Source organism: Zonotrichia leucophrys, chromosome 7, assembly GCF_028769735.1.
Source record: "Zonotrichia leucophrys gambelii isolate GWCS_2022_RI chromosome 7, RI_Zleu_2.0, whole genome shotgun sequence".
NCBI classification, from domain to species: Eukaryota; Metazoa; Chordata; class Aves; order Passeriformes; family Passerellidae; genus Zonotrichia; species Zonotrichia leucophrys.
Window position 1 is genome coordinate 14352456 of NC_088177.1, and position 11404 is coordinate 14363859.

Consider the following 11404-nt stretch of genomic DNA (forward strand, 5'->3'; position numbering starts at 1 on the left):
TGAAACAAAAATCTGTTTTCACTAGTGTATAATCTGTGGCAATGTTAACTGCACCTAAGACATAACACACAGAAAATTACATCTGATATAATCTTTCACACCTTCCTTAGGGAAAAACGATGGAAGGTGACATCCTTGGGCTCTCTAGGACAAGGAGAAGACTACAATAGAAGAGTTTAACTTGATGGGAATTTGCATATTGCTTTCTAAAGTTCTTCTTTTCTAGGACTATAATTTCCCATTTGTTTTCAGCAGAAAGGCTTTCATTTCCTGACACACACAGACAATTAACAGATTAAAACCATTTTTTTAAATCCCTCTTTACCCACTTCTTCTAAAACTGGAGAGGAAAAAGAAACAAAAATCCACCAAAAAACCAAACCAAAACAAAGGAAAAACACAAACCCTCCCCCGCAAGCCCCACACTGGGCTGGCACGAACATAACCACAAGAAAGGCAGCAGCTCAGCTCAGTGTTTAAGTGCCTCCTTAGCATGTGCTTTTTTCCCAGCTGCTGCCAGCCACACACAAACCCGGCGCAGCCCCGGTGGCCCTCCGTGCATTTTAATGCAATGAACAACACATTTAATAAAGAATGAAGAATGTGCAGTGGTAGCCACGCAGAGAGGGCTTGAACAGCGCTCAGGAAAGAGCCTTAATTTGGCGTTCCTGAGCTTGCTGGAGCTTTTTGCCCAGAACACAGTGAGTCAATGCTGAAGAGGTTCCCCATGGCGATGTTACGGTACAAGGAAGATGGCTCTGAAGTTCAACAGGGTCATTTATGGAAAGGGCTCCCACCCCCACCTTCCCCTTCCAAGAAACTGGACGTGTGAAGACAGACATTTCTTTGAGAGGAAGGATAAGGCAGAGGTTAATTTCATCTGCATGAGGCAGCATAGGATAAGCTGTTGGAAATACTGTCAAGCCACGCTCTTAATGCCTGGCAAAGTGACTCACTCAGAGTCATCACAGGAAAGGAAGTTGAATAGAATCAAAAACGGAACAGGATGGGGGCTTAAACAGGAGAAAGAAGTGAGAGAAAGGAAACTGGATTGTTTAAAGTAGGCTGAGGTTACAAGTTCTAGCATGAGATTATTTTTAAAATACACATATAAAAGACAGATCTGTAAAAATATATATGCCTATATAAAACTACATAAATGTATGCATGTATTGGTAAAAAAAGCTTCTTTCCACTTAAAGAGAGACCTGTATTTGTGGATTGCCTTCCAAAAATGCCTGCTGAGGTACTTGTTTCTGTTTAAGGTGAAATTAAAATGGTCTGGGAAATAAACAACAATCCCCTCTAGAAACCCACACATTTTTAAGGATCACATTCCTGTTCCACACAAGATGAAACTCTCAGAATATGGAGCTCCACACTCACATAAAAATCCACCACAATACGACATCACTACATCATTCCCTAAAGAAACACTAAGCAATAAATACAAGGCAATAAACTAATCTTTTTTCCCTACACCAAAAAATTCAACATTGACTTTTACTTGAAACTCTGTGACACAGGGCAAAGTTTCTCTTCTCCAAACTTTTTTACTGGGAGAGTTTGGATTATCAGCCACCTTACATATCAATTTCAGGTAAGTCAAACACAAACAGTGTGCAGACTGTCTCACAATGTAAATCACTTGCAGAAGCACCTCCTTGACTTCATCACAGCTGAAAACACATCACTAATGCAAGAGAATGTTCACCAACAAAAAGAGCAATTTTGGTCCCCAAAGAAGATGATAAAAACATTTTTTTAATATCATCAGGGCAATATTGAACTGAGTCACAGCTCTTTATGTTTCAGCCACATCACCTGTGGGTACAAGTTCTGTCTGTCCTTTTTCATGTTCACAGAAAGATGAATACACCCATTAAATCATATAACTCAAAAAAACCAAATTTCACACTTAAGGAGGCATGCCTAGTCAAAAAATTGTTCTGGAAAAACATATTAGAATAAATATTTCTAAATTCTTAAAAATATTATCTCTGTTTGTGTAATATTTCTTATTTAATCCCCAGAGTGACACCTGCTGGATTTCACTAACTGAAACTAAAGGGCAGATATTGCCATTATACAGAATATCTCAGGATAATAACAGCAAAAACGTGCCATTTTAGTAATAAAAGGCTGTGGAGTAGAATACTTTCCCTCCATTTAGGGTACTAAATAAACACATGGATGCAACCACAGAAAAAGGAAGTAGAGTGTCTAAAAGTCTTACTCATTTCTGAAAAGTAAGTCTTTAAACTTCTATCTAGGAAGGATTCTAGGACATAACACTTGGTGACAAATTATATTAACTTCTGAAAATACTGATATGGAAAAAATCCTTTTAAATACTAGCACAAATTATTTTGGGTATAACAAAAACATTCTCAGTACATCCTTTGTTTTACTTTAATGAAACTCTAAAACTCTACCAGAATTGCCAATATTGGGATAACATAAAATTTATGAAAATTAATTGGCAAGATTTTACCAGTGTAATGGGGGTGGAAAAAAGAAAGGAGAAAATCTAAATGGTAATTCAAACAGTGATGCTTTGAGCCCATCCACACATTCAAGACAGTGCAGTTTTCAAGCTGGGAATATCAAAGAATAGGTGGAAAAGATGATGCAGTTTTTAGGAACCTAAGATATTCAGGCTAAACATTCAGTAAACAGTGTGTGTGTTAGGTGTAGGTGCTTTCAACACAGTAATCAAAAGAAAAAAAAAATTACTAATTTCTTTGGTTGGCTCTCTGTTCATGGTATTACGGGGGAAGTCAGACTGGTATGAGCTTCATTAAACAAATTCATCACCAATTTTTGGGGGGATATTTTTCCAAATGTAGCCTGTATGTCCCAGACATAAAACCAAAAAAGCAACATTGTTTTATTTTCTAAAATCCAGTCAGAATGGTCAGCTACAACTTAAAAATGGCCAAAACTGCCAGAAGAGGCTTGAGTGTCACTTAGGATATACTAAAATGCAACAGCCTCAGACAAACATGCAAATTTACCACAAGAGTCTGATTTCTTTTCTTGAAGGAAGAACATGGCTTTTCTCAAGGAAAGTCTTTTCTGATGCATTAGAACGAGTTAAGTGCATTTTAAATGCATGTTTCCAAAGAAAAGCAACTTGAAATAGATGACTTTAGGACAGCATATACTGCAGAAATGATTGAAAGTGTTTGCACAGAGCTAGGGCAGAAAAAGGATGACTTTGCTGGGAAAATGTAAACAGTATAAACAAACTTGGGAGACTGAAGCATGAGAGACAACTGTTAAAACTTTAAAAATGTGAAAGTTTAGCCTTTCAGCTCTGCCCAGATTCTAAAATAGAACAAAAAGTGTAGCTAAAGAGAACTGGTCTCATGGAACCCAATTTCATAAGATCTTCTATTTTACCACACTGGCTTGTGGAATTCTCCATTAAGGCAACAGGTAAGAAAAAGGCTGTTTTCTGCTGCTCTTTGTGAAAGTTTTTTACACTGAAAACATCAGAACTGCCAACGTGAATACAAAAAGTAAAAACAACAGGTTGTGTCCACATACAGAAAGCGTTCTCTGTTTTGTTCCAAACATTAGATGTATGCAAGTCAGAATATTAGCACGTGTGATTCTCAGTTCTCCAAACAAAGGATAAGGTCCAGAGTTAATTTCCTTTGAAAGTTTCTTTGTAAATTTAGGTTCTCTCTTTTATTGCTACATTGCAATACTAGAAGTCAGCTTGAAATGGACCTGCATGCATTGTATGTACAAATAATATACCAAATATGTTATTATATGTCTAATACACATAAACACATATAAAACCACACTTATTTTACTGCCTAAAAGTTATTTGTTAGCCAGCTCACATCTGTTTTGATGGTAGCAGCGTTAATTCCTTCCTTGACACAGCAGCACCGAGGATATAGTTAATTCCAGAGCTCTGACAATTTGCTACACCAAACACTAAAAATACTTCCCAGGGCCAGAGCAGTTCCACGAGCAAGTGAAGGCTGTTTTCAATAAGTTCTCAATAAGCTTGGCTGAGGAAACTGCCGCACATGGACACAGTGACAGAGCTCTGCAGAGCAGAGGTGGCCGGGGCACCGAGGTGAGGTAAATGCTGTGTGTGTGTGCCACTGGGGTGCAGCTGGGCAGCAGCACTGAAGGGATTTTGGTACCAAGTCAAGAACATCGTAAACATGTTGGCAACAGATGGGAACAGCTTCTAAAGGAGAAATCCTGCTTTGTTTTCCTAACTGTGGACTTGGACTTTCCTCAATGGCTTTAATAGATAGCTTATGCCCAACATTTACTACAGAAGGGACTAGATACACTTCTTTTAAATGTCACTGAATACATGTTATTATTAAAAACATAGCAGTATAAAACATATAATTTCTTCCAAATGACCATGGTCCCATTTTAATTGAATGACTGCCTCGCTTCATGGACTTCTGTGGGTCCAACCCTATCCAGCTCCTGCACAAGCCAGCAATGTTACTGGAGAAAGATGACTGCCTCAAATGCACAGAATAGAGCAGCAAGTTAGAAATTAAATGGGTGTCAAAGGAAATCTTTTAGTGCGCTTTCTCCCCTCAGTTTTGTTCTTAATTCCATCCTGGTCTATAATCTGAACAGCAATTCTGAGATAGCCCATGGAACAAACCTGTATAAGTACCTTTACTGACCCAGGTAAGGCATTGGTCACCCAGTGAGACACAGGCAGATCTGTTTTTCAAATGATCACAGGCATCATCTGTTTTTCAGATCATATTTTTCAACAGAAGTACTCAAAAATTACACAAAGTACCAAAAAAACCCGCTGCCAACAGACAGCAGAATGTGCGTGCCTGGATGGATGACCATCTATGTATAATTCCTTCAAAAGAAAAATACCCACGTTTAGGAATGTCGTGCCCTTTGACAGTCGGTGGAAAAGTTCCCACTGGCTCTCAGTGGGCCAGGATTTCAACAGTTGCGCTCCAGCAAGAAAAGCCTATTCAAAGGGACAAGTGCTCCATCTCTTAGCACGGAGAAAGACCCCAACTGATCAGAAACTCAGGGTGCAGTAACATTTGAAGTTGAAAGAACACACATAATGCAATTATTGAACATGCAATCTATCTCAGATAGCCAGGTACTTCATTTTGTTCAGTGAAAAGTTCAGTCACACTGTTTTATATCAATGCCCTGCCTGTCTCTGCTTTAACCTGCAAACAATGTAGATTCTGCCATCCAGCCTGCAAACACGCACATGTCTGCCACATCCTCTGTGGGCACACACACCTCAACCTACACCAGCTGCTTGTGAAGAACAACAAATAAGAATCTAAATCATTTAGCGGGTGTACTTCTAAACACAGTTGTTCCCACTGCACTGATCATTAAAACAACATAAGCACCTTTTATGTGAAGTGCCATCTCCATTGACTTAGTGTCACCAAGTGCATTTTGCCAAAACTTTTGATTTGATTTCCAAAGTTGGATAAAGACTTTGGGATTGCTCCTATATGCAGTGAAATAGTGAGAGTTTAAGCAAACTAGAGAAAAAAACACCATGATAATACAAATTATTATTCTTAATTAAAAATTTCAGGCAGTACCACAGCGTGTGTACTTTAAAACACATCTGTTTTCAGATCTGGTCTTATATTGATCGAGAATGCCTCCCTCCAATGCAGTGAGCAAGAGGAGCTCAGATTCAGAGCACATCCCTGAACAGGTTTCAGCTGTTAGAAGCATTATTAGTGCAAGGGAATGACAAGATCCCCAGCAGGCACAGTTAGACTGGGAAAACTGCATTGGCACAGTTGTAAGAGCAGCAAAGTCCATCCCCAAGGTACCTGACATAAGTTCATTAAGGCAAAGAGAAAAAAAAAAAACAACTCAGTTATTTTTATAATTATTTCATTCTTTTCCCTTATGAACTGCATGGATAACTGAAGGACTCATTGTAGATCAAATCCAGGTGTGAATTATAGCCGAACAAGATTTATTTTCCTGGTTCTATGGCTCCACTGCTTACACACACGAGCAAATGACTAGAATTGGCAATCTCAGCACTGCAACCGCGTTTGTAAAACCAGAGGGTATCACATCTGTTTTGGAAAGCTTGAGGAGCGGCGAGGCTTTAAACTGCCTATCAAGTGAAGGCACGGAATCACACACTTGTCACCGTTCAGTGGTTTCTCGAGGAAAGGAAAAGTGGGCAATCAGCTGTCAATAAATCAGCTCGGTGCTCGCGGTTAAAAACCTCAAACAGCAACACACCGGCACGCGTACAGGCTTCAGAGCAGCCCAACTTTTCCTCAAGCAAGCAGAAAGCCCAAACAAAACGGTAGCTTTATCTTTTAAGTTGTGTAATTACAACACAAAACCTAATTATGAAACAACCGAAGTACGACCTCTTTCTGGTACTGTAAGTTTAGAGAAATACTCAGAGTAAGCAAATCTACACCACTTTATCACCTAATTCAGCTTCTATTGAAAGAGCTGCAGTTGTACTGAATTAGTCTTAAGGACCCTTTCCAAGCCAATGAGCCTCTAATTCTCTCCAGACGCAAAGACAGAAATTTGGTTAGTTAATATTAGAGGCTTCAGGCAGAATGCTTACAGCGCTGCTTTGGGCATTCTATCTATCTATCTATCTATCTATCTATCTATCTATCTATCTATCTATTCATAGAGGATAACAAAACCAGTCATAAAATCAACTCAACACCTCGCTCGCTAAAAATAAAGGAAGGTTTTCCCCGCAGCCCGTGTCGGCGCGGATTCCGCATCCCACGCCGAGGCTGAACCCAGATCACACAGACACACACACACAGAGACACGCGTGGCTCCCGCTGCGCTCGGGCGGCACCGAGGGTGAAGAAACAATGAAACTGCACTTACCAGCCGGGCTCCTGCTGCCAGAGCGCTTCCAGATACAGCTGTGTGGAGCTGTCTCAGATAAAGCTGAGCGGAGCTGTCTCAGTGTGCGGATCTGTCTCAGATAAAGCTGAGCGGAGCTCTCTCAGTGTGCGGAGCTGTCTCAGATAAAGCTGAGCGGAGCTCTCTCAGTGTGCGGAGCTGTCTCAGACAAAGCTCTCCCAGTGCCCTCCTATCCAGCGGAGAGCGAGCCCGGTGCGTGTATTCCCGAGCGGGGCTGGGTCCGTCCGTCCCGGCGGAGCTGCGGGAGCGCCGGGAGCGTGTCCGAGGGCAGCGCGGAGCGGCGGCGGCAGCAGCCCAACATCAGAGCTTCCTGTTACATCACCGACCCCGCCTGCGGCCGCCCCGAGTTGCTGTTCTCTCCGAATGGCATGTCCCGGGGAAGCCGGGCTCCCGTGGCATCCCGGCCCCGGCGCTGCCATCTGCTCCCGCCCGCTGCCCGCACCTGGCCCGGAGCGGCTCCGCTAGCAGAACGCTCACTGCTCTGCTGGTGAGGAGGAGACCACGGGACCTGTCCTTTCGCGTATCGAGCCACTGAGATTTGTCCTCCTCCTCCAGCTAGACCCGTAGAAACAGATTAGTTTGGACCTTTATTCAAAGGGCACTCGAGAGCTGCATTCCTCCTCAGTGAGACTGACCTGACCCAGCTCCTCTGCCAGCGGCTGCATGACACCCCATACCCTAAGGGCTGAACAACTCTGCACAGAAATACCTTTATTCCTCAGATGTAAAGCAGCTGCAAAGGTCAGATTCAAATTTTCACTTACAAGCAGGTCCATAATTTACAGTGCCATTATTTTTTTCTTGGGTACAAAACAATGTATTAAAGAAATAAGTCTTTGAAGTATCAAGAGTAGGGGAAAAAAGCAGCAGGAACATTGTTACTACTGATCTGGAAACTGCCATGAGAGAGGATAAAACAAAATGAATAGCAGTCTTTCTACAAGAAGGACTTTCTTTCTTGAAAGAATATTCAAAGAATATTGTACCAGATACTAAAAATGTTTTTATACAATCAATTCCCAGTACTATGGACCAAATCTGTGCCCTCTAAACCAATAACGAGTTACTGTATGCACAGGACAACACTATGCTGAACAAACGGGGGGTTCATGGAGCATCAAACTCAAATTATATGAACACCTGTAACACCAGTACTCCCTTAGGGCACCCCACAAGAGCCTCCCAAAAGTCACATTGTGACAAGGATCTATCAAAATGATACCACTGAATTTGCTCATAAAACAACAAAATATTCTGCTTGTTTCTTGCCACCTGTCACTTATCCACTTTCTTTTTTTTTCTTTCCAACAGAATCATTTGTGGAACATGCTATAAACTGAATGAAGGAATTTTCCTGGGCATTGAAAACCTTTTCCTCAGAAAGGAAAACAGCAAGAAACACAAAGTTAAGGGGGACATCTCCATAAAATAAACAAAAAACTTCAAACAAAACCCAGCCCCAATGCAGGGTCAGGAAAAATTGGAAGAGGGAAAAGAGGGCCAGAATTACTTTAAATCCAAATGGCCCCTAGACAATACAGTTTCTGACATCCCACTCCAGCGTTACCAAAAAAGCAGGCTTGGATACTCATTTAGTGCTTCTAGCATCTCTCATCAAAAGGAGAATGTTTGAGTTCTATAATCAGTGAAGAACTAAGGACTGGCACTCCAAACCTCTAGGCAATGTAAGCATCTATAAACTGGGGATTAGCTGTGATTATGAACAGTGATGGAAATTAACTTCTCTAAATGAGTGGTGTCATCTCAGGTACAGGAACTCCAGCAGGAGTGATCCTGGTACCATTGCTTTAGACAAATTTGGTCTAGGTTGTAGATTGCAACAAGGTACATTACACACTCTAGCTTAGAGAGTAATCCATGTATCCCAGCCAAGCTGACAGCTCCAAGACAGGCACCTGAATTAGCTAGACATACATTACACAGGCCATGTTTGATTTGGCTGGTCAGTCAGTGGAGTTTTGTGTGAGCATTTCTGTTTGTGGATTTTTTTTTCACTTGGTTGCTTGCTCAGGGAGGTTTTGGAGTTTATTTTTGCAACGTTGTACATTCTACTGATTTAGATAACATTAAAATTTACCTACTCATACTCTACAGATACCTGAGACCCCTCAGCTGGTGCAGTTTGCCCTTCTGAGTGCAGTGCCTCCCCTGCATCTCCCCGTCCCCTGGCTGCGAGGAACATAAATCATGCTCTACAGGCTACCCTGCTTGCTGACAGCGAAGGAGGGAGCAGTTCAAATATGCAAAACCACCTGCACTGGGACCAAAGGAAGGCTCAAAAGCGAGAAAATAGAGTAAATCCAGGGAATTCCCCCTTTTCCATCAGAGCCGGCCCGCCCGGCGCTCGCCGCGCCGCCAGCGCCCTCTCGCGGCCGCCCGCGGCATAAACGCAGGCGCGGTAGCGGCGCACGAGGATTTATCCCCTTAATTAATTCAGGAATTAATTAATGCAGGAATTAATTAATTCAGAAATTAATTACCCTGTGTGAACATCCCTAACCACACGCTTACAACTCTGCTTTTACCTGAACCTCGCTCTTTCTTTGGAGAAACATTGAAACAACTGGTTAGGAAACATAACCCTTAGGTCCCCTTTGCTAAGTTTCAGAAGGTAGAAGCTGGAAAGATGAAGACTTGCTCAAAATGTAAACAAAAAACTATCAGCTTTGAGATAATAAGTGGATTGGAGTTGCAGGGAGAAATGCTGGCTCAAGTGAGGCAGGAGGTAGAAAATAAAATGAAGCAGGAGGTAGAAAATAAAAAGGAGAGAAAGGAGGGCATACCAGTAAAAATGTGAGGAAAAAAAGAATGAAGAAAAGTACTCTAAATTATTTCTCAAAGATATTTTGTTTTACCATTTGTGTGGATTAAGGGCACACACTAAGTTATTGCAGGTCAGATTATGTATGGAAACTCAACAAAACCTCTGTGAAACTGCTTCAGCTTGTTGGCTGTTTTCAGACAGCTTGGGAGAAATTTCACAGCACTCTGCATTTCCCCTCCAAAGCAACTGGAGAAAATTCTGGCACCTGGTCCATACCTTTTCTTGTGTTGTGCCTCAGTTCTGCCCCTGCTCATCCTTTAGCTGTCTTTGGGAAATTTGTGGATCCTTTTCTCTTAGTCTTGGATTTGATAGTTCTGCAGCTATGGGAGGTACAGGAGCAAAAGGAAGTGAATGAAGCAAAAGGGCACAAAAGAAACTTCTTGTTATGTTGAAGATCATATCACACTGCAGTTTGGACTTTTTATGGGAAAAAATAGCTCTATGTCCTGTAGAGCTTAACAAAACCAGAAACAGCTGGATGGCTGGTGTGGTGGCCAAACTGAGTGCACACACAGCTGAGAGCAGCCTGCACTCTCTGATCAAATCCTGATTATAATCAGGTTTCTACAGTCTGTGACACTGCAGCCTTGATTCTCATTGCACTAAGCAACAAGCCTGACAGATGAATCACTGTAAAATGTTTTCTTAGTCAGTTGAAACAGAGCAACTCTTGAGATGCTAGCAGTACAAATTCCCTTCTGTCTCAACAGTGACACAACAGAGACCTCACTGGAGCCCTTAATTGCTGTTATTACAGAGTGTACTACAGCAGCACAAGAAGTTTCTTCAGTGCAGTGTGAGTGGGGTAGGAGAGGATGGGAGAGTACCTGTCAGTCCTGTCCTAGCTACAGCAGCCCTGGAGGAGCCTCACAGTCCTGGAGCAACTGATCCCTCTCAGGGAGGAGACCCTGTCAGTTGGCAGTAGAGCTCAGCAAGAAGGAAACATAAAATGGAGAGCAGCCACACAGCCAGGGTTCTGCTGGGACAGAAAGGATGATTTTTTCCCTAATCCTTTTTTACCATGTGGGTTTTGTAGGTGTTGAGTCCAGGCAGCCAGGGACAAGTTGCCGGAATGAGAGGGAACCTGGAGCAGAGACACTGTCATGAAATGACACAGGAATCACAAGACAATCTGCACACAAATCCATCTTTTCTCTCCTATCCCTCTATATGTATTGTCTCATTTCAAAACATTGTTTAAGAAAGTTCATCATTCTAGTTTGTAATCTCATCAACCTCACAAAGCTTACAAATCCTTATCAATGTTCTTGGTGGGATGGCTTAATGATTTCCATTGTCTTTTATGTGAAATCCCTAAATGTTTTAGTTTAATGCAGTCACTTCAGCTCTGCCTCCCTTTGAGGTACATCATGTAATCTAGAAATTATGTAAGTTGTAATACTGGCATCCCATGGGAAATGTTACAGCTAAAGATATTGTACTGGCTTGACCATGAGATGCAGACAAGGGGAGGTGCAGACATTTGTGCCCTCACCTGCATCCCTGGCCAGGCAGACACAAGCAGGGTAACCATGGCATGAGGGCAAATCCTGACCCAAATGTGCCTAAATCCACTGTCCCTGGGGAGGCCACACGACCTGCTGTGCTCAGGCAGGTGCCATGGGACGAGTGGAG

General features: G+C 42.1%; 1 protein-coding gene across 1 annotated transcript in view; it reads right to left on the minus strand.

Annotated features, from left to right (window-relative positions):
• Window positions 1-7221, minus strand: part of CALCRL (calcitonin receptor like receptor) — a 63076-nt gene extending 55855 nt beyond the window's left edge. Inside the window, exon 1 of the mRNA XM_064718597.1 lies at window positions 6886-7221. The gene's annotated coding sequence lies outside the window, so the exon portion shown is untranslated. The remainder of the gene's footprint in view (window positions 1-6885) is intronic.
• Window positions 7222-11404: the final 4183 nt, after the last annotated feature.